Below are 23856 nucleotides of genomic sequence, written 5' to 3'. Positions count from 1 at the left end.
CCTTAAGATTGACTGGTTTGATCTCCATGCTGTTCAAGGGACTCTCAGGAGTCTTCTCCAGCACCACAGTTCAAAAGCATCAATTCTTTGGTGCTCCACCTTCTTTACGGTCCAGCTCTCACAACCATAGCCTTGACTATATGGATCTTTGTCAGCAGAGTAATGTCTCTGCTTTTCAACACACTGTCTAGGTTTATCATAGCTTTCCTGCTAACAAGCAAACATCTTCTGATTTCATGGCTACAGTTACCATCCGCAGTGATTTTAGAACCCAAGAAGGGGAAATCTGTTACTACTTCCACCTTTCCCCCCTCTGTTTGCCATGAAGTAATGGGGCCAGATACCATGATCTTAGTTTTTTTTTTTTTTTCTTGTTTTTTTTTTTAATATTTAGTTTTAAGCCAGCTCTCCCACTCTCCTTCTTAACCTTCAAGAGGCTCTTTAGTTCCTCTTCGTTTTCAGGTAAATACTGTATTTGTGAAAGTCACTCAGTTGTGTCCGACTGTTTGCGACCCCATGGTTTATACAATCCATAGAATTCTCCAGGCCAGAAGAGTGTATTTACTTCCCTGTATTTAAAAATACTGTATTTACTTCCTTGTAAAATGGATTCTCATGTGAATGCAACACCCACAGTTCCACCTTCCAGTGTCTCCAATGGCACCTGTGTAATCCTGACCAGCCTCTGAAATCTAAATTTCTGTGGTGTAAATGCTGGGCATTACACCTTTTGATTTTATTTTAAGTGCCTGACATTAAGCTTTTGAGTTGCAAAGGCATCAATTTCAAAAGACATCCATCTTAAATAAACATATAGGTTGTAAGACAGCTACAGAATGGATCTGAGAAGGAACTAGGCCACTCCCACTCATGAAGCTCTCTCTTTCAGAAAGCCTTGGTTAACCTAGTTAACTGAGTCCTTAAGAGATCCTTATTTTTTCACTCTTGAGACTACTATCTATTCTTGTGCTTTAAATTAGTAAATAAAGACAACCTGAGGAACCCTAGGCTCCCTATGCTGGGACCCTCATAAAACAAGAGCCCCAGTTTCATGTTCTCTGTCTCTCTCCCCACACCCCCAAATAATCCCCAAACCAGTAAGCCTGGGGTACAGAAGCAGTTGTGCTGCCTTACTACACCCACCCCACCTCCCATATCCATGCACGTGAACTCTAACATATACCTTGTATATCTTGCCTGTGCAGCTTGAGTGATCTACTCCTGCCTCTCTCAATCATCATGGTCATGGACCTAGTTTTGCCCATTTTACTTAACTTACCTTTCTTCTGTCCTTCATGTGCCTCAGACAAACTTTCCCTCTGGTATCTCCCTTTTTTTCAAGGTTGATCCAAACCCTATGTATTCTTAGAATATATCCATTCTCCTGTTCCTGAGTTCCAGGCTGGGTTGGGTTCTTGTAAACTATGAAACTGGCTCAACAGTTGTCTACTTTCAGTAGATACTGCAGAACCTCTAGGAAAGCTCTAAACTGTCTGCTACTTGAGACAAAGCACATCTAAAGAATTTATGGGGAGTCTTGACCCAAGAATATTTTCAGGTTACATTTACAGTGGGTTCTTCTTTAAGAGAATTTATCCTTAGGGAAAACAAAGCCAGGCACAATGACCTCAGCCCAGGAACAATGCCTTTTCATTAGGGAAGTTTAGCTATTCTATTGGTAAAGGTAGCACTGGTATTAGGACTCTTGTTTTTGCCTCTTGTAACATATATCTTCAACTGTATGTCTATCAAAACAAAGGCAGGTTCATAAGTTATCCCAAAAATAACTGTCTGAAAAGAAACTGTAACATTCTGGTGTGCAGATTCCACCTATAAAGTATAACCTAAAGAGAAGAAAGTGTCTGTTCTCCAACATGGTTTTAAAGTTTAGAATAGTAGTCAATTCTAACATCATGAGGACTCTGGGTATGGGTAGTGGTTGGACAAATTAGAGGGAGCAATTGGAGGGACTTAAGTGCTTGACAGTAAAGCATACTGTGCCAACCACATACGGAAAAATCGTGTGAAAACCATCAAAATTCAGGACATGGGAAATACCCCTTGAGGATTTCTAGAACTAAAGGGACTGGTGAGGTGAGCTCATGGTTATTAACTTTGCAAGGAGAAGAGATCTTGAATTTCCACAATGCCACCGAATACTGGCAGTTAATTGAATGTCAAAGTAACTTTCCACCTGCTTCCTAAAATCCTTAATAAAGAATGTCCACATCATTTACACTTAGATTTCATTGACTGGAATTCAATCACCATTCATTGAGAGTGCTGTCCATTCACAAGCTGTGCTGGGACAATTAGATATCCACATGCAAAAGAATAAAATTGCTTCAGCAAACTAGGAATAGAATGGAACTTCCTTGATTTGATAAAGAAATATACAGAAACATACAGTTACCAGGGAAGCCCACATAATGGTTAGGAACTGGCTTTACCATTAAGATAAGGAAAAGTCAAGAATGTCCTCTGTCACCACTCCTTTTCAAAATTGTACAGGAATTCCTAGCTAAAGCATTAAGACCAGAAAAGGATATCAAAGGGATACAGATTGGGAAGAAGAAATAAAACTGTCTTTGTCTGTAGATGACACGATTGTCCATGTAGATAATCTGAAAGAATATTTAAAAATTGGAACTAATAAGCAACTCTAGTAAGGTTACAGGATAAGGTTAATATTAAAAAGTCAATTGCTTTTCTACATACTAGCAATGAGCAAGTGAAGTTTGATAACACAGTACCTTTTATATTAGCACCCTCAAATATAAAGTACATAGGTATAAATCTAACAAGTATGTACAGGACCTATATGAGGAAAATTACAAAACTCTGATTAATGAAATCATACAGGAACTAAATAAATGGAGAGAGAGTCCATGTTCATGGATAGGAAGACTCACTGAGACTAGTTCTTCCTAACCAGCTCTTCCCAAACCAAAGTATAGCAAGCTATTTTGTGGATATCAAAAGATATCAAAGTTTATATGATGAGGCAAAAGACCCAGAATAGCCAACTCAATATTGAAGGAGAGGAACAGTCAGAGGACTGACATCACTTGACTTCAAGATTTATTATAAAGTTACAGTAATCATAATGATGTGATATTGGTGAAAGAATGGACAAACAGATCAATGAAACATCATCAGAACAGAGAGTCCAGAAATATACCAACATAGTCAACTGATCTTTGACAAAGGGGCAAAGACAACACAATGGAGCAAAGATGGTCTTTTCAACAAATAGTGTTGGAGTAAATGAACATCCACATGCAAAAACTGAATCTAAACTCAGACCTTACATCTTTCACAAAAATCAACTTAAAATGGATGACAGACCTAAATATGAAATGCAAAACTATAAAACTAGAAGATAACATAAGAGAAAACCTTGATGCATTTCTCTGATGATTAGTGAAATTGAGCACCTTCTCATATACTTGTTGGCCATTTGTATGTTTTCTTTGGAGAAATTTCTATTCAAGTCCTTTGCCTTTTTTTTTTTCTTCTTTTTTGGCTATGAAGTTATAGGAGTTCCTTGCATATTTTAGGTATGAGTCCCTTAGATATATGGTTTGCAAATATTTTCTCCCTTTTCATTCCATTGATTATTTCCTTTGTTGTGCACAAACATTTTAGTTTTAGTTTGATACAGTCTCATTTATCTATTTTTACTTTTGTTGTCAATGAGTTTCGTGCTGTAACCAAGAAATCACTTCTAAGACAACCATGATATTGTAAAGTAATTAGCCTCCAATTAAATGAATTAATTAAAAAACTTTTCTGTATTTTTTTAATTGAAGTATAGTTGATTTACAATACTATATGCTTCAGGTGTACAACATAGTGCTTCACAATTTTTAAAGATTATACTCCAGTTATACAACTACAATAAAATATTGGCTGTATTCCTTGTGCCATACAGTATATCCTTGCAGCTTATTTATTTTATACATAGTACTTTGTACCTCTTAATCTCCTACGCCTATCTTGTTCCTCCCCGTTTCCTTCTCCCTACTGGCAACTACTAGTTTGTTCTCTGTATCTGTGAGTTTGTTTCTTTTTTGTTATATTCACTAGTTTATTTTTTAGATCCTGCATATAAGTAATAACATGTAGTATTTGTCTTTCTCTATCTGACTTATTTCATTGAGCATAATAGCCTCCAAGTTCAGTCATGTTGTCAGTCACAAATGGCAAAATATCATTCTTTTTTATGGCTGAGTAGTATTCCACTGTGTGTGTGTGTATACATATTTTTTTAATTTTAGTTTTTTGAAATATAATTGATTTACAGTGTGTTAATTTCTTCTGTACAGCAAAGTAATTCAGATACACACACACAAACATGTATATACAACATTCTTTTTCATATTCTTTTCCATTATGGTTTATCAGGGGATATGGAATACAGCTCGCTGTGCTATACAGTAGGACCCTGTTGTTTATCTATTCTGTATATAATAGTTTGAACTATTGGGAACAAGAATGGAAAGCAGGGAGACCACTTGGAAGCTGGGAAGTAATTGCAATGCTCTAGGTCAGAGATGATAGTGGCTTGGACTAGGGTGTTACCTATGGAAATGGTGATAAGTATCCAGCTTTGGCATATATTTTGTAGGTAATGCCAATGGATATTATAGATGGATTGAATGTAAAGAGAGAGGAATCGATGATTCTGATTCTGAGCAACTACTGAGATGAATGAAGACTGGGAAGAACAGGTTTTAGGGGGAGGGTCATGAGCTCAGGTTAGGGCATGTTAAATTTTAGATGCCTTTTATACATATACATGGAGATGAAAAGTAGGCAATTGGATGTATGTGTGGGACTTTTAAACGAGTTCCAGATTAGAGATAGAAATTTGAGAGTCATCAAGATGCTTGCATGCACGTTCAGTTGCTCAGTTGTCTGACTCTTTGCAAACCCATGGACTGTAGCCTGCCAGGCTCCTCTGTTCATGGGATTTCCCAGGCAAGACTCCTGCATTGAAAAAATCAAAGCAATTTGAGGAGAACTCCCACAAACTCCTACTGCCATATCTACCTGCATCTGTGCCCATAAATTCTGCCTTTTCTGGTATTCTCACAATGAACTCTTCATCCTGTTATCTAAAGCTGGCCTTTTCATTTGTCCATTGGATGATATCCTATTTCTTCTACTCAAGGTCATTGTTCCAAAATTTTCTTCTCTCTTTTATCATAAACATTTGCCTCTCTAGTGGAATGTTCTCACCAATATTCAAACATACTGTACTATCTCCTATCTTCAAAATAAAATTCTCCCTTTACACTATAACTACACTCAGTAGTTACTACCTCATTTCTCTGATTCCTTTTGCTACAAAATTCCTTAAAACTGTGGTTTTCAGGTACTGTATCAATGCTGTCTCCTCCTTTTCTCTTGAAATCGTGTTAGTCTTTCATCTCCACCATCCAATGGAGTTTCACTGCACCACTGAAACTACTCTTGTCAAAATTGCTAATGATGTCCATGTTGGTAAATCCAATAATCAGTTATCAATCCTCACTGTGACCTACAATCCCAGTTACAATACAATTTACCATTCAAGTCAGAACATTTCTGAGAGTGAAAAAGGATTCTGTTGACAATTATTTCTGTACAACAGACATAAATTAGGACTGTCCTGGGAAAGGAGGGGTATTCTGTCACCTTACCTATCAGCAGTGTTAGGCAGGGTTGAAAACTTAAGAAAAACATCTTAATTTGCAGGATACCATACATTCCGGGTTTTTCTCCCATTATACTGGCAACTCATGACTGCACATTCTTAACTTTCTTTTTTCAATTTTGCTTTTGCTAGTTCATTATCATCTCCTATATCTCAATATTGAAAAGCCCCAGAAGCTCAATCGCTGGACTTCTTCCCTTACTACCTGCATTATTTATATTCCTTAGTGATCTCACCCAGTTTCATGGCTTTAACTGCCATCTATATTACTGCCTAGAAAACTCCATGGACAGAGGAGCCTGGCAGGCTACAGTCCATGGGTTCACAAAGAGTCAGACACAACTGAGTAACTGAACATGCATGCAAGCATCTTGATGACTCTCAAATTTCTATCTCTAATCTGGAACTCGTTTAAAAGTCCCACAGATGAGATCAGATCAGTCGCTCAGTCGTGTCCGACTATTTGCGACCCCATGAATCGCAGCACGCCAGGCCTCCCTGTCCATCACCAACTCCCGGAGTTCACTCAGACTTATGTCCATCGAGTCAGTGATGCCATCCAGCCATCTCATCCTCTGTCGTCCCCTTCTCCTCCTGCCCCCAATCCCTCCCAGCATCAGAGTCTTTTCCAATGAGTCAACTCTTCACATGACGTGGCCAAAGTACTGGAGTTTCAGCTTTAGCATCATTCCTTCCAAAGAAATCCCAGGGCTGATCTCCTTTAGGATGGACTGGTTGGATCTCCTTGCAGTCCAAGGGACTCTCAAGAGTCTTCTCCAACACCACAGTTCAAAAGCATCAATTCTTCGGCGCTCAGCCTTCTTCACAGTCCAACTCTCACATCCATACATGACCACAGGAAAAACCACAGCCTTGACTAGACAAACCTTTGTTGGCCAAGTAATGTCTCTGCTTTTGAATATGCTATCTAGGTTGGTCATAACTTTCCTTTCAAGGAGTAAGCGTCTTTTAATTTCATGGCTGCAGTCACCATCTGCAGTGGTTTTGGAGCCCAGAAAAATAAAGTCTGACACTGTTTCCCCTGTTTCCCCATCTATTTCCCATGAAGTGATGGGACCGGATGCCATGATCTTCGTTTTCTGAATGTTGAGCTTTAAGCCAACTTTTTCACTCTCCACTTTCACCTTCATCAAGAGGCTTTTTAGTTCCTCTTCACTTAATTGCCTACTTTTCATCTCCATGTATATGTATAAAAGGCATCTAAAACTAAACATGCCCTAACCTGAGCTCATGACCCTCCCCCTAAAACCTGTTCTTCCCAGTCTTCATTCATCTCAGTAAATGATACCATTATTCACTCAGTTGCTCAGCATCAGAATCATCAATTCTTCTCTCTTTACATTCAATCCATCTATAATATCCATTGGCATTACCTACAAAATATATGCCAAAGCTGGATACTTATCACCATTTCCATAGGTAACACCCTAGTCCAAGCCACTATCTGACCTAGAGCACTGCAATTACTTCCCAGCTTCCAATCGGTCTCCCTGCTTTCCATTCTTATTCCCCTAAGATCCATTCTTTACACAGCAGACAGAATTATCCCTTAAAAAATGTAAGCTGTATCACACTACTCCCCTTGTCAAAATCATCTAATGGCTTCCCATAAAACTTCTTTTATCTAAACTTCTTTCCATGGCCTACAGTATCTCACAAGATCCAGCCACTGGCTACAAATTTACATGTCTTTCCAACCTCTTTGCTTACTCTATTTGAGCTACATTGGCCTCCTTGCTATTTCTTTAACAAGCTAATCACTTCTTTACCCAAGGAGCTCTACATTTATTGTTCCCACTGCCTAGAATATTTCTTCTGCAGATAGATTCATGCCCCAATCCCTCATTTCATTCATTTATGTGTTTATAGAGAATTTCTCTATCTCATTAAAAATAGTACCTCACTTCCAGTATCCTTTATCCTCATATTCTCAATTTTTATTCATAGAATTTATCACTACTAAATATTGTATTACATATTTTATATATTTACTTTCTTACTATCTGTTTTACTTCATCCTAAATGTAAGCTCCATGAGGATAACAATTTATCTTTTTCTATGCTCTATTCCCAGGACTTAGGAACAGTGCCTGACATATAATAGATTGCTTAATAAATCCTTGGGAAAATCAACCTTTTCTGTTGATTATAAAAATCATATCACTTTACACTATAATTTTAAATCTGAGGAGAGTTATTATCCTTTTACATTTTTTGAAGTCAAGAGCTACCTGGAGAAATAGGGAAGTTTGGCCTTGGAGTATAAAATGAAGCAGGGCAAAAGCTAACAGAGATTTGCCAAGAGAATCCACTGGTCACATCAAACACCCTCTTCCAACAACACAAAAGAAGATTCTACACATAGACATCACCAAATGGTCAATACCAATTCAGATTGCTATATTCTTTGCAGCCAAAGATGGAGAAGCTCTACACAGTCATCATAAAAAATACCAGGAGCTGACTGTGGCTCAGATCATGAGCTCCTTATTGCAAAATTCAGATTTAAATTGAAAAAAGTAGAGAAAACTACTAGGCTATTCAGGTTTGGACAGAAGTACAGCTGCTTCAGACAGCATGATGCAAGGCCAGGGCACGGCAGCTGCGCTTCTGTCCTGCAGCAAGAGGCGGGTGGCTCCTAGGAGCGACACTGCTGGCTGCAGCCTACCAGTCCCCTGAGAAACAGGGCGCCCGCCTAACCTGGGGCCAAACTTTGCTCTCAGGGCTCGGGCAGGATGTGCTTGTCAGAGGTGCCTTCCTATCACAGCCCTGTCCACAGCCCACTTCTCCCTTCCTCGCACCTCAGTTTCCTCATCTATAACATGATGAATTTAGACTAGCTAATCATTTAAAATGTTTCAGCAGCAGAACTATTTTTTTAGGTATCTACACCAAAGTCCAATATTTACAACATAAACTTCTAAATTTTATTATTTCAGATGTATAAGATATACTTATTAAGCAGTTAAGTGCTCTGAAACTTAGAATGAATAGGACAGTTGCTTATTTACACCAACCTCTGCTTCCAATTCTTTATCTTAATTTTTTTTTTTTGGTTGTACAATATTAGAATATCAGAAAAAGCCTGATTACAGAGTTAGGACTTGGAGTAGAGCTTCCCTGGTGGCTCAGATGGTAAAGCATCTGCCTACAATGCGGGAGACCCGGGTTCAATCTCCCTGGGAAGATCTCCTGGAGAAGGAAATGACAACCCACTCCAGTATTCTTGCCTGGAAAATCCCATGGATGGAGGAAACTGGTAGGCTACAGCCCATGGGGTCGCAAAGAGTCGGACACGACTGAGTGACTTCAAACATTCAGATATGACCTAAACCAAATCCCTTATTATGATTATATAGTAAAAGTGATAAATAGATTCAAGGGATTAGATCTGATAGACCGAGTGCCTGAAGAACTATGGACGGAGGTTTGTAACACTGTAAGGAGGCAGTGACCAAAACCATCCCCAAGAAAAAGAAAAGCAACAAGGCAAAACGATTGTGTGAGGATGCCTTACAAATAGCTGAGAAAAGAGAACTGAAAGTCAAAGGAGAAAGACAAAGATATACCCAACCAAATGCAGAGTTCCCAAAGAATAGCAAGGAGAGATAAGAAAGTCTTCTTAAGTGAACAGTTCAAAGAAATAGAGGAAAACAACAGAATGGAAAACACTAGATATCTCTTCAAGAAAATTAGAGATACCCCTGGTGGCTCAGATGGTAAACCATCTGCCTGGAGTGCAGAAGACCTGGGTTCGATCCCTGGGTCAGGAAGATCCCCTGGAGAAGGAAATGGCAACCCACTCCAGCATTCTTGCCAGGAAAATCCCATGGTCAGAAGAGCCTGATAGGTTACAGTCCATGGGGTCGCAAAGAGTCAGACATGACTAAGCGACTTCACTTTCACTTTCACTTTCACTTTCAAGGGAACATATCATTCAAAAATGGGCAAAATAAAGGACAGAAATGCAAGGACCTAAAAGAAGCAGAAGAGGTTAAGAAAAGGTAGCCAGAATACACAGAAGAGCTATATAAAAAAAGGTCTTTTCATTTTCATTAATGAAGATAACCATTATGGTGTGGTCACTCACCTAGAGCCAGACATCCTGGAGTGTGAAGTCAAGTGGGCCTTATGAAGCACAACTATGAATAATGATAGGGGAGGTGATGGAATTCCAGCTGAGCTATTTCAAATCCTAAAAGATGATGCTGTTAAAGTGCTGAACTCAAAATGCCAGCAAATTTGGAAAAGAGGAGTGGCCACAGGATTAGAAAAGGTCAGTTTTCATTCCAATCCCAAAGAAGGTCAATGCCAAATAATGTTCAAATTACCAAACAACTGCACTCATTTCATACGCTCATGAGGTTATGCTCAAAATCCTTCAAGTTAGGCTTCAACAGTACATGAACCGAGAACTTCCAGATGTACAAGTTGGGTTTAGAAAAGGCAGAAGAAACAGAGATTAAATTGCCAACATCCGTTGGGTCATAGGAAAAGTAACAGAATTCCAGAAAAATATCTACTTCTGCTTCATTGACTACACTAAAGGCTTTGATTGTGTGGATCACAACAAAGTGTGGAAAATTCTTCAAGAGACGGGAATACCAGACCACCTTACCTGCCTCCTGAGAAAAGTGTATGCAGGTCAAGAAGCAACAGTTAGAACCAGGTATGGAACAATGGACTGGTTTCAAATTGGGAAAGGAGTACGTCAAGGCTGTATATTGTCACCTGGCTTATTTAACTTCCATGCAGAGCACATGATGCAAAATGCCAGGCTGGATGAAGCACAAGCTGGAATCAAGATTGCCAGGAGAAATATAAATAATCTCAGATATGCAGATGACACCACCCTAATGACAGAAAGTGAAGAAGAACTAAAGAGTCTCTTGATGAAGGTGATATAGGAGAGTGAAAAAGCTGGCTTAAAACTAAACATTCAAAAAATGAAGATCACAGCATCCAGTTCCATCACTTCATGGCAAGTAAATGGGGAAACAATGGAAACAGTGACAGACTTTATTTTCTCTTTGGCTCCAAAATCACTGTGGATGGTAACTGGAGCCATGGAATTAAAAGACAGTTGCTCCTTGAAAGTAAAGCTATGACAAAACTAGACAGTGTATTAAAAAGCAGAGACATCATTTTGAGAATCCCTTGGACTGCAAGGAGATTTAACCAGTCAGTCCTAAAGGAAATCAACCCTGAATATTCACTGGAAGCACTAATGCTGAAGCTCCAATAGTTTGGCCACCTGATGTGAAGAGCTGACTCAAGGGTAAAGACCCTGAGGCTGGGAAAGATTGAGGGCAGGAGAGAACGGGGTAATATAGGATGGTATGGTTGGACGGCATTACCAACTCAATGGACATGAGCTTGAGCAAACTCTGGGAGATAGGGAAGGACATGGAAGGCTGGAGAGCTGCAGTCCATGCGCATCACAAAGAGTCTGACATGACTGAACAACAACGAGTGATTGAACAACAACAAATCATTGGCCAAACTAAGAAGCACCCCATTAAATATCTTTAAACTCATTAGTTTGTTGGAGATAATATTTTTTGTTTGTAAAGGTAAAAGTATTCTACCCAGTACATTTTTTTTTACTCTGCCATCTAAAACAGATTAAAAAAACTAATGCATATACATTATTACACTGAAATTGTATATAATACTGAAAGGGGGGCTATTGGTTTGCTAGGATTTATAAAATTTGGAATTTTGAAGAAACGTGCACAAAATTCTATATATTAAGCATAAATATGGGTCTTCTGTCTCCTAAAATGGATGTGAGATGCCAAATCAATGAACAGAAATTTGAGGATGTATTAGTTTCTTGGGGCTGCCCTAACAAAAATAGCACAGACTGGGTGGCTTAATTTATTAATAGAAATTTATTTCTCTCCGGTGCATAGGCTAGAAGGTCAAGATCAAGGTGTTGGCAGGTTTGGTTTCTCTTGAGGCCTCTCCTCTTGGATTTCAGATTATCACCTTCTTGCTGTACCTTAGTGTGGTCTTTCCTCTGTGCACATGCATGTCTGATGTGTCCCTGATAAAATTTACACTTCTTATAAGGACACGACTCGTTTGAAGTTGATCACCTCTTTTAATGCCCTGTCTCCAAATATAATCACATTTTGAGGTACGAGGGGTTAGGAATTCATATTAATTTAGGAAAAGAGGGACAATTTAGCCTATAACAGAGGGTCATCATGATAAACACAAAGTTAAAATGAACCCCTATCATATGTACTGGAAGTCCATCACAGAACAGTTTTCCAAGTTGTTCATTTTGAGGTGAAATTTATAGAATGGTAAAATTTCACAACCCCACTTTGGTAAGGAAACCTGAGGGGTTTATCACTCATCTGTTTTTACCTTATCATAATATGCCCTTGTGTGAATTCATGGATAATGACTGGATGGATGTCTGTCAAAGATATCCATATAACAAAACTCAAATTATGTGAATAGCCTGTTTTACCACAGTATCGACACATTTGTAACTTGTTTTACTGTTTCTGTGACCACTGCCTTTACTGTAAGTGGTATGGTAGACTGAATAAGGCCCTTTCCCTCCAGAGATGTCAGTATCTTGATCCCTGGAACTTGTCAGTATGTTAACTTATATGCTAATAAAAATCAGTTAAGGTTCTTGATATGGGAAGATTATCCTGGATTATGAAGATGGGCAAATGTAAGTACGGGATCCTTAAAAGAGGGAAGCAAGAAGGTCAAACACAGAAGGAAGAGATGGGACAAAGGAATCAAAGTTTGGAATGATACAAGAAAAGGACTATGAATCAAGGAAGGTATGCAGACTCTAGAGGCTGAAAAAAGACAAGGAAATGGACTCACCCTTCACAGCCTTCAGAAGGAACCAGCCTTGCCAATATCTTCACTATATTCAAGCGAGACTAATTTTGAATTTTTGATCTCCATAGTACTAAGATAATAAATCCATGTTGTTTTAAGCAATTATATATGTAGTAATTTTCACAGGACCAATAGGAAACTATTATAAGAAAAGTTGCCTCTGATTTTAAGCAGAAGAGAAATACTAGAATTCTTCTTTAGGGAATTACCTAGGTGAATTGTTGAGAATATTGAAATTAAGCACACTGCAAAGTCTCTATCAAATCTGCCCTAACCCTAGTGCTGAATGCTTTAAGACAACAGCTGAGAAGATCTTTCTGGAGTTTAAGGGGATTACTTAGAATTTAGGGAAGAGTACCAAGGCCTATTCTCAGGCTTAAAGATCTCAAACTTGTTTACTGCTCTGTGAGGAAAGGTGAACTCATAATTATGATTTTGTGATAACAGTGGCAGATAAAAATAAAGCAGGTAGAAAACTCAACATATTATCTACAAGTATATGATTACTAACTAGTATGTTCCCTAATGTCTAATGAATCCTTAAAGGAGTAGCAACATCCCTTCTTTTCCTAAGTCCTGACTGGCCTCTCTATTCTTGGAAAAAGTTATTTGTAATTTTCAAAAAGTTACAGAAAAGCATATATGATATTATCAAAGTCTTTAAAGATGCTGTAACTACCAGTGTCCTGTGAATAACAAACTATAATAGCATTTCCTAAACATTCAGTTCATGGTATCTTTCCCTGAATGTATTAATGATGATAAATTATTTCCAACTAATATATAAATATGGTGGTTGTGGACCTCTGATACACAGAGTGTACCAAAGTGATGAGGTTAAGAAGTCTCCACACTGTGTTTATCACCAGAATCTCAGATTCATATGCATCTTTCACAGTGTAACTTGCTAAAAAAAAAAAAAAAAAAAAGCCTCATAATCAAAATGAACAGAATAGACCAGAAACCATAAAACTCCTAGAGGAAAACATAGGCAGAATAATTGTTATAAATAGTAGTAGCATTTTTTAAAATCTCTCTTCTAAAGGAAAGGACATAAAAGCAAAAATAAACAAATGGGACATAATTAAACATAAAAGATTTTGCCTAGCAAAGGTAACCACTGACATAACAAAAAGGTAACCTACAATGGGAGAAAATATATGTAAATCATACGATCAGTAAGGGGTTAATATCCAATATATGTAAATAGGACATACAACTCAACATCAAAAAAACCAGGCAGAGCAGCGGCCCCAAGATGGCAGAGGAATAGGACAAGGAGAACACTTTCTCCCCCACAAATACATCAAAAGATCATTTGAATGTTGAGCGATCTCCACAAAACAACTTCTGAATGCTGGCAGAGGACACCAGACACCCAGAAAGGCAGCCCAATCTCTTCTAAAGGAGGTAGGACAAAATATAAAAGACGTAAACAGAAGACAAAAGATTTATGGACGCAGATCTGTTCTGGGGAGGGAGTCATGAAGGAGAAGTTTCCACACAATAGGAAACCCTCTCACAGGCGTGTCAGTGGGGAGCTTCAGAATCACAGAGGGCAACATTAAAAAAAAACACACACACAGAATATGCACCTAATAATAACTATCAGTGGAGAAGTGGCTCAGATGCTCACATCCACCACCATTGAGTGGGGACTGGATAGGGAGGCCCAGGCTGCATCGTCCTTCCTTAGGGTAAGGACCAGGCTTGAATGCCCTAAGGACAATCTGAGGGAGCTAATGTGACATAGCAACCCAAACCAGGAGATCGCCAGAGAGACCAAAAAGACTCTAATGCCCTGTGGTGATGCCTGGCATGCTAACAGAACAAAGGATTGTGCCCCAGTGAATACCAAAGGAGAGCAAGCCGGCTGCCATTTAGGGTCCTCCCTTCCCTGAAGCAGAGAGGCAGGTGTGTGACAGCCAGAATGAGAAGGCAAGGGGCTGCTGCAATCTCAGTCACAGAGTCCGCATCTTCCACCAAACTGTGAGCAGGCTGCCAGTTGCTAATCACATCTTCCTGGGATTGTGGATGGATCACATCTGCCAGGAGTGTCACAGCCTGAGATCAGCTCCCGAGAGGAGACACACAGCACACCTGGGACTGTGCTCTTGGGGCACCAGGGAAACCAAGTGGCCGGGATGGGGGAGGTGCATAAGATGCATGGCCAACCTGGAACAGTGCATTCACCAAGCAACCAGTCGCCTGAACTGTTCAGACCTGGGAAGGGCACAAACGCACAGCCCATCTAGGTCTGTGCCCCTGCAGAGCACCCAAGAACATTAGCAACGCAGACCTGAGAAGTGCATGAACTGCAGGGCCCACGTGGAACAGTGCCATTGCAGAGCACCCTGGAGCCTGAGCAGTGTGGACCTGGGAAGTACACGCTGCCTTGGGCTGTGGCCAACCCAGTGTGGCCCATCCACTGCAAGCACTTCCCACACATGCCAGTGGTATTTGTTTGCAGTGTGCCTCCCTCTCCACAGCACAATTGAACAAGTGAGGATAAATAAAGGGCCACCATCACCCCCTCATGTCAGGGAGGAAATTAGACACTAAAGAGACTTGCAAACAAAGTAAGGCAGAATAAACAAAGAAGGGGGAAGAGCATTCTGGAAGTGACAGGTACAACAGATTAAAACCCTGCAGTTAATGCTGAGACTGCATTTGAGGGGCAACTTTAGACCTTGAGAACAAGTACAAGCTGGAACAAGGGACTTTATGACACTGAACTGACCCCACACTGCCCACAACTCCAGAGAAATTCCTAGATATTCAATTTTTTAAAAATTAAATATTTTAAAAATTAAATACTTTTTAATTTTTTAAAAACTTTAGTTCTTTATTACTCCTTTAACTTTCATTTTATAGCCTAATATTACCTTTAAAAAACCCTATTTTTAAATAAATTCCATACATATTTTATTAACTTTTGTGATCAACTTTTTTGTATTTTTATATTGTATTTTTTGAGAGTCTAACCTGTATTCTAGGTTTTTAGTCTTTGCTTTATGGTATTTGCGATCAATTTTGTACCTTTAAGAATCTAATCTTCAGTATCCATTTCCACTTAGAGATTTGATTACTGGCTTGATTGCTCTCTCCTTTTTGACCCTCCCTTTTCTCCTCCAGGTTACCTCTATTACGGTACACCCTCTTCTCTTCTCTATATAACTCTGTGAATCTCTCTGGGTGTTTCTGGCTCTGGAGAATTGTTTCATCAATAAACCTAGGGGGTTTTATCGTCTATGCTGTGTGAATGGAGAAGTTTTGAGGCTACTGTAAGACAGGGACCGAAAGCCAGAGGCAGGAGGCTTAATTCTAGAACCTTAGTACATCAGAGAACTCCTGACTCCAGGTAACATTAATAGACAAGAGTTCACCCAAATGTCTCCAAACCTACACTGAAACGAGGCACCACCAAAGAGCCAACAAGACCCAATGCAAGACATACCATGCTAATTTCCAAGCAAAACAGGAACACATCCCTAAACATAAAAAGAGAGTCTGCCCAAAGCCATGCCAAACCTATAGACACCCCCAAACTCATAACTGGACACTTCACTGCACTCCAGAGAGAAGAGATCCGGCTACAGCCACCAGAACACAGAAACAACTTCCCCCAAACAGGATACCTTGACAAGCCACTGGTCCAACCCAACCCAGAGGGAGCAGACTCCACAATCAAGAGGAAGCACGAACTTCCAGCCTGCAGAAAGGGCACCCCAAACACAGTAATCTAAACAAAATGAAAAGGCAGAGAAATATTCAGCAGGTGAAGGAACATGATAAAAACCCACCAAATAAAGCCAAAGAGGAGGAGATAGGGATTCTACCTGAAAGAGAATTCAAAATAATGATAGTAAAGATGATCCAAAATCTTGAAAACAAAATGCAGTTACAGATAAAGACTAGCGACAAGGATTGAGAAGATGCAAGAAATGTTTAACAAGGACCTAGAAGAAATAAAGAAGTCAGTCAATAATGAACAATGCAATAACTGAGATTAAAAGCACTCTGGAGGAAACCAACAGTAGAATAACTGAAGCAAAAGAGAGGACAAGTGGTTGGAAGATAGAATGGTGGAAATAAATGAAGCAGAAAGAAAAAAGAAAAAGAATGAAATTAAATAAGGACAAACTCAGAGACCTCTGGGACAGTGTTAAATACCCCAACATTCAAATCATAAGTGTCCCAGAAGAAGACAAAAAGTAAGGGCATGAAAAAATATTTGAGGAGATAATAGTCAAAAGCTTCCTTAAATGGGGAAGGAAACAGCCACCCAAGTTAAAGAAAACCAGAGTCCCAAACAGGATAAACCCAAGGCAAAACACCCCAAGACACATATTAATCAAGCTATCAAATATTAAAAACAAAGAGCAAATATTAAAAGCAGCCAGGTTAAAGCAACACATAATGCACAAGGGGATCCCCATAAGGATAACAGCTGATAACTGGAGGAAAACTCTCCAGGCCAGGAGTGAACGACAGGACATACTTAAAGTGATGAAAGAGAAATACCTACAATCAAGATTATTCTACCCATCAAGGATTTCGTTCAAATATGATGGAGAAATTAAAAGCTTTACAGACAAGCAAAGGCTGAGAGAATTCAGCACTACCAAACCAGCTCTTCAACAAATGCTAAAGGATCTTCTCTAGACAGGAAACACAGAAAAGGTTTATATAAACAAACCCAAAACAACAAAGTAAATGGTAACAGGATTGTACTTATCAATAATTACCTTAAATGTAAATAGGGTGAATGCTCCAACCAAAAGACAAAGACTGGCTGAATAGATACAAAAACAAAACTGCTATATATGCTGTCTACAAGGGACCCACCTCAAACCTAGAGACATATGCAGACTGAAAGTGAGGGGCTTGAAAAATATGTTTCATGTAAATGGAGACCAAAAGAAAGCAGGAGTAGCAATACTCATATCAGACAAAATAAGACTTTGAAATAAAGACTGTGGTAAGAGACAGAGAAGGACACTACATAATGATCAAAGGATCAATTCAAGAAGAAGATATAACAATTATAAATATATATGTACCCAACATAGGAGCACCTCCATACGTAGGCAAATCCTAACAAGTATAAAAGGAGAAATTAAGAGTAAAACAATAATAGTGGGGGACTTTAATACCCCATTCACACCAATGGATAGATCAACCAAACAGAAAATTAGCAAGGAAACACAAGCTTTAAATGATGCAATGGACCAGTTAGACCTAATCGATATTTACAGGGCATTTCATCCCAAAATAATGGGTTTCACCTTTTTTCTCAAGTGGGCTGCTGTCTATGAGGTCACACAGAGTCGGACACGAATGAAGCAACATAGCAGCAGCAGCAGCACTCAGAACATTCCTCAGCATAGATCACATCTTTGGCCATAAATCTAGCCTTGGTAAATTTTGAAAAACTGAAATCATTTCAAGCATCTTTTCTGATCCCAATATGGTAAGATTAGATGTCAACTGCAGGAAAAAAAACTATAAGAAACACAAACATATGGAGGCTAAAACACACTTCTGAATAACCAACAGATCAAGGAAGAAATCAAAAAGGAAGTCAAAATATGCACAGGAAAAAATAAAAATGAAAACATGACAGCAAAAACCTATGGAATTCAGTAAAGTCAGTGCTAAGAGGGAGGTCCATAGCAATATAAGCCTACCTCAAGAAACAAGAGAAACATCAAATAAACAACCTAACTTTACATCTAAAGCAACTAGAAAAAGAAGAACAAAAGAACCCCAAAGTTACTAGAAGGAAAGAAATCATAAAAACCAGAGCAGAAATAACTGAAAAAGATGAAGGAGATTATACCAAAAATCAACAAAACTAAAAGCTGGTTCTTTAAGAAAATAAATAAAATAGACCGTACCCCAGCCAGACTCATCAAGAAAAGAGAGAAGAACCCAATTGATAAAATTAGAAATGAAAATGGAGAAATCAAAACAGATAAAAAGAAATACAAAAGATCATAAGAGACTACTATAAGCAATTATATGCCAATAAATTGAACACTTGGAAGAAATAGAAAAATTCTTAGAAAAGTATACCCTTCAAAAACTGACCCAGGAAGAAATATAAAATCTTCAGACCCATCACAAGCAAGGAAATCAAAACTGTAATAAAAATCTTCCAACAAACAAAAGCCCAAGACCAGATGGCTTCACAGGTGAATTCTACCAAAAATTTAGAGAAGATCTAACACCTATCCTACCCAAACTCTTCCAGAAATTGCAGAGGAAGGTAAACTCCGCAACTCATTCCATGAGGCCAACATCACCCTAATACCAAAATCAGACAAAGATCTGCAAAAAAAGAAATTTATGGGGAGGGGGGCGGAGGCGGCCAGGGCGGGCGCTCGGGGAGCTGGCGGGAGGCGGGAGGCGGGAGGCGGGTGGGCCTGCGATGGCGCGGTGGTCGGGCGGCCTCGGCCACCCGGTAATCGCTTCTCTTCTCGGCCTCTTGTCCGTAGAGGGAGCAGTATGTCTGCGGAAGTCCCCGAGGCAGCCTCCGCGGAGGAGCAGAAGGAAATGGAAGATAAGTGACTAGTCCAGAGAAAGCTGAAGGAGCAAAATTAAAAGCAAGGTATCCTCATCTGGGACAAAAACCTGGAGGTTCCGATTTTTTAAGGAAACGATTGCAGAAAGGGCAAAAATATTTTGATTCTGGGGATTACAACATGGCTAAAGCAAAAATGAAGAACAAGCAACTTCCTACTGCAACCCCGGATAAGACAGAGGTCACTGGTGACCACATTCCCACTCCACAGGACCTTCCTCAACGGAAACCATCTCTTGTTGCTAGCAAACTGGCTGGCTGATTAAAAAGAGCTGAACTTCATGAATCTTCTAATTCCCATTATTTCTCCTTAATATGTTACTCCTCTGCTTTTTATTTCCTTTTACTCCCTATGTCATTTGAGAGTGATGGCTTTGCAGGTAGCGGTAGTGTGTGCTGCTATTTTAAGGGAATATACATGTGTAGAGTTTTTGATTAGTTTAACAGTGCACTGATGAAAAGAACATGTTACAGCAACATAAAGTAATCTACTTGAAAATAATTGTATATATTACCTAACTCCTAGCGTAGGGCTGGATCCAACAAGTAACTAACAAGTTTTGCAGTTTTAATGTTGGCTTTCTTTAATTCATCTTAATTATAGCTTTGTATGTTACTCTTATTTAATATAACCTCTACTGTTTGTTTCTTCTGGATTTTCCTTTTGGGTTTTGTAAACAGAAGTTTAAGACCACAAGTTAGAAGAGAGGTCACATATTTCAAACACAAATAAATAGAGCTCCAAAAGATTTGTATCCTGTGCTTGAACGTGAACGGCCTTAAATCTGTTTCAGCTTTAACAACAGAATTTTACTTGGGCAATATTTGCCCATTCTGGTGTAACTTACGTGACTCTATTGCTTAACAGCTGCTGTTGAAGCTAGTATTCTTATTCAGTTCTATAGTGTTCAGAATACCTTTTGTCATTGAAGATGTGAATGAAGTGTGCATGTGCATCGACTGTTGAATTCACTTTTGTGCCATTTTTGTAAATACAATAGTTTTGCACAACCTCTCACAACTGTCTGTGTTACTTTCACATATTAAAGAGTAGAAATGTGCCAACCAGAAGCACAAGAGTTCCTACAAAAAACTCTGTATGTCATTAGAGCTTTTGTATAGTAAGAGTAGTTTATAGTCTTAGGGTTATAGAATACCAAACTGAAATCTTCGCTCAGTCTGCCGTAGACTTAAGCTTTTTAATTTGTTAGCAGTGCCCATGACATTCAGTGGCCTTGTGCAAATATGGTATGTTGCTTAGGCATATCTTTTGTCCTATGCAGAACGTTTCATTTTGACTTTTATGAAAATTACTGTTCATATAATTTATATAAACTTTTTTAATGTAGAAACTTTTTACTTCCACAGTCAATTTAGGGGACACTAGAATAAAATACTTTGCCTCTTGTGGCCCCTCAAAAAAAAAAAAAAAAAAGAAATTTATGTGCCAATATCATGAATGAACATAGATCCAAAAACCCTCAACAAAATTCTAGCAAACAGAATCCAACAACATATTATAAAGATCACACATCATGACCAAGTGGGCTTTATCCCAGGGATGCAAGGATTCTTCAATATTCACAAATCAATGTGATATACCAATATTAACAAATTGAAAGATAAAAACCATATGATTATCTCAAAAGATGCACAGAAAGCCTCTGACAAAATTCAACACCCATTTATGATGAAAACTCTCCAGAAAGCAGGCACAGAAGGAACATAACTCAACATAATAAAAGCCATATATGACAAACCCACAGCAAACCTTAACCTCAATGGTGAAAAATTGAAAGCATTTCCTCTAAAATCAGTAACAAGACAAGGGTGCCCACTCTCAACACTATTATTCAACATAGTTTTGGAAGTCCTAGCCACAGCCATCAGAGAAGAAAAAGAAACAAAATGAATCCAGATTGGAAAAGAAGAAGTAAGACTCTCACTGTTTGCAGATGACATCATCCTCTACATAGAAAACCCTAAAGAAACCACCAGTAAGTTACTAGAGCTAATCCTTGAATGTAGTAAAATTACAGGATATAAAATTAATACACAGACATCCCTTGCATTCCTATATACTAACAATGAAAAAACAGAAAGAGAAACTAAGGAAACAATCCCATTCACCACTGCAATGAAAGGACTAAAATATTTTGGAATAAATTTACCTAAAGAAAAAAAAAGACCTTTATATAGAAAACTATAAAAATTGATGAAAGAAATCAAAGATGACACAGATCAATGGAGAAATATACCATATTTGTGGGTTGGAAGAATCAATATAATGAAAATGAGTATACTACCCAAAGCAAATCTATAGATTCAATGCAATCCCTATCAGCTACCAATGGTATTTTTCACAGAACTAGAAAAAATAATTTCACAATTTGTATGGAAACACAAAAAGCCTTGAATAGCCAAAGCAATCTTGAGAAAGAAAAATGGAACTGGAGGAATCAAACGTCTTGACCTCAGACTATACTACAAAGCTACAGTCATCCAGGCAGTATGGTACTGGCACAAAGACAGTAATATAGATCGACAGAACAAAACAAAAAGCCCAGAGATAAATCCACGCACCTATGGATACCATATCTTTGACAAACAAGGCAAAAATATACAATGGAGAAAAGACAATCTCTTTAATAAGTGGTGCTGGAAAACCGGTCAACCACATTGCAAAATAATGAAACTAGAACACTTTCTAACACCATACAAAAAAATAAACTCAAAAAAAAAAGGATTAAAGATCTAAATGTAACTATAAAAAACTATAAAACTCTTAGAGGAACTATAAAACTATAGTTTTATAGTTCTTAGAGGAAACTATAAAACTATAGTTTTGTATAAACTATAAAACTCTTAGAGGAAAATATAGGCAGAACGCTCTCTGACATATATCACAGCAAGATCCTCTAGGACCCACCTCCCAGAGTAATGGAAATATTAAAAAAAAAAAATACACAAATGTGACCTAATGAAACTTAAAAGCTTTTGTACAATGAAGGAAACTATAAACAAGGTAAAAAGGTAGCCTTTGTAATGGGAAAATAACAGCAAATGAAACAACTCACAAAGAATTAATCTCCAAAATATACAAGCAGCTCATGCAGCTCAATACCAGAAAAACGAACAACCCAAACAAAATGTGGGGAAAAGAACTAAACAGACATTTCTCCAAAGAAGACATTACAGATGGCTAATAAACTCATGAAAAGATGCTCAACATCACTCATTATTAGAGAAATGCAAATCAAAGGTACAATGAGGTATCACCTCATGCTGGTCAGAACGGCTGCCATCAAAAAGTCTACAAACAATAAATGCTGGAGAGGGTGTGGAGAAAAGGGAACTCTCTTACAGTGTTGGTGGAATGCAAACTAGTACAGCCACTATGGAGAACAGTGTGGAGATTCCTTAAAAAACTGGGAACAGAACTGTCATATGACCCAGCAATCCCACTGCTGGGCATACACACTGAGAACTGAAAGAGACACAAGTACCCCAGTGTTCACTGCATCACTGTTTACAATAGCTAGGACATGGAAGCAACCTAGATGTCCATTTGCAGATGAATGGATAAGAAGTTGTGATACATATACACAATGGAATATTACACAGCTATAAAAAGAATGCATTTGAATCAGTTCTAATGAGGTGGATGAAACTGAAGCCTATTCTACAGAGTGAAGTGTTGGGGGCCAGCGTGAGGCACCCCACCCGTGGCAAAGGTCATGAGGAAGGAGGCTCGACATACGCAAAGGTGGGATCGAGCCTCAGGAGTCCCCCTGGAAATCCTCAAGCATCTAGCCCCATAACCAGAGCCTGCCTACTTTGCTACTTTGTGCTCTCACCTACACCTCTGACTTTACAGGGGGCTATCCCCCACCACCTCTTTCGGAGAAGGAGTTAACTTAGAGCTCCAGTTAATAAAAACTCCTGGGCGTGACAAGAGTGTTTTAACCTAAAAACTCCTCTGAAGGTTCTCTAGCCTGCCTGACAGGCTTGTCTGGCCACATGTGATTGCTCACAGCCTCCCAACCGTGAGAGGCACAAGATGCTTTAAACCTTCTAAAAATAGGTTCCTTAGAGAAGTTAGAAAATTATTAGTATAAGTATAGTGGGCTGATTAGAAATTGTATTGGTGAAGGGTTTTTCATTTGTTGAGCCAATGTTTACTGCTAAGTCTCCACATCCCCTGCCCTTATACACATTAATGAATATATAGAAGAAGTAAGTATTAACCTTTGATAAAAATCACGTTAGACCTTAGGTCAAGTAAATTCTTTCCTTAACTAAAACCCACTACACCCTCACCCTATAGGAATGTAACTTTATTTGAGTGATGTCTGTTTTAAGAACAATCACCCCTGGAGAAATAAGTGTTGACTGACCGCTGTCACAAGGAGAGGGTCATAAATTGTCAGCAGGCCCCCCAGCCAGAAGATGATGTAACACCCCTAAGACCTCTGTATACATTTGTGTGAAGCACCTGACTTTAATAAAAGTCAGGACTGCTGTCCCCGCGTGACTTTTGCATAACATCTCAGTGTATAAAAACAGACTCTGGAAAATACTGGTCTCCCTATGTCGCTCTCTCTCTCAAACTCTGGCTGAGTCTCCATCTGGAGCGCGGAACCCGCCATGCTTACTAATTATGCCTGGGCTT

The 23856-nt window shown here is 38.8% G+C and overlaps 1 protein-coding gene and 1 pseudogene across 1 annotated transcript in view; one reads left to right on the top strand and one right to left on the bottom strand.

Annotated features, from left to right (window-relative positions):
• The window catches only part of LOC102412527 (basic helix-loop-helix family member b9), a 110663-nt gene that overhangs the window by 64305 nt on the left and 22502 nt on the right, over window positions 1-23856 (bottom strand). The window lies entirely within an intron of this gene.
• Window positions 19013-19463, top strand: LOC112582291 (annotated as a pseudogene).

Source organism: Bubalus bubalis, chromosome X (genome assembly GCF_019923935.1).
Source record: "Bubalus bubalis isolate 160015118507 breed Murrah chromosome X, NDDB_SH_1, whole genome shotgun sequence".
In the NCBI taxonomy this organism is placed as follows: domain Eukaryota; kingdom Metazoa; phylum Chordata; class Mammalia; order Artiodactyla; family Bovidae; genus Bubalus; species Bubalus bubalis.
Note: the sequence above shows the minus strand (reverse complement) of the source record. Positions and strands in the feature narration are given on the sequence as shown.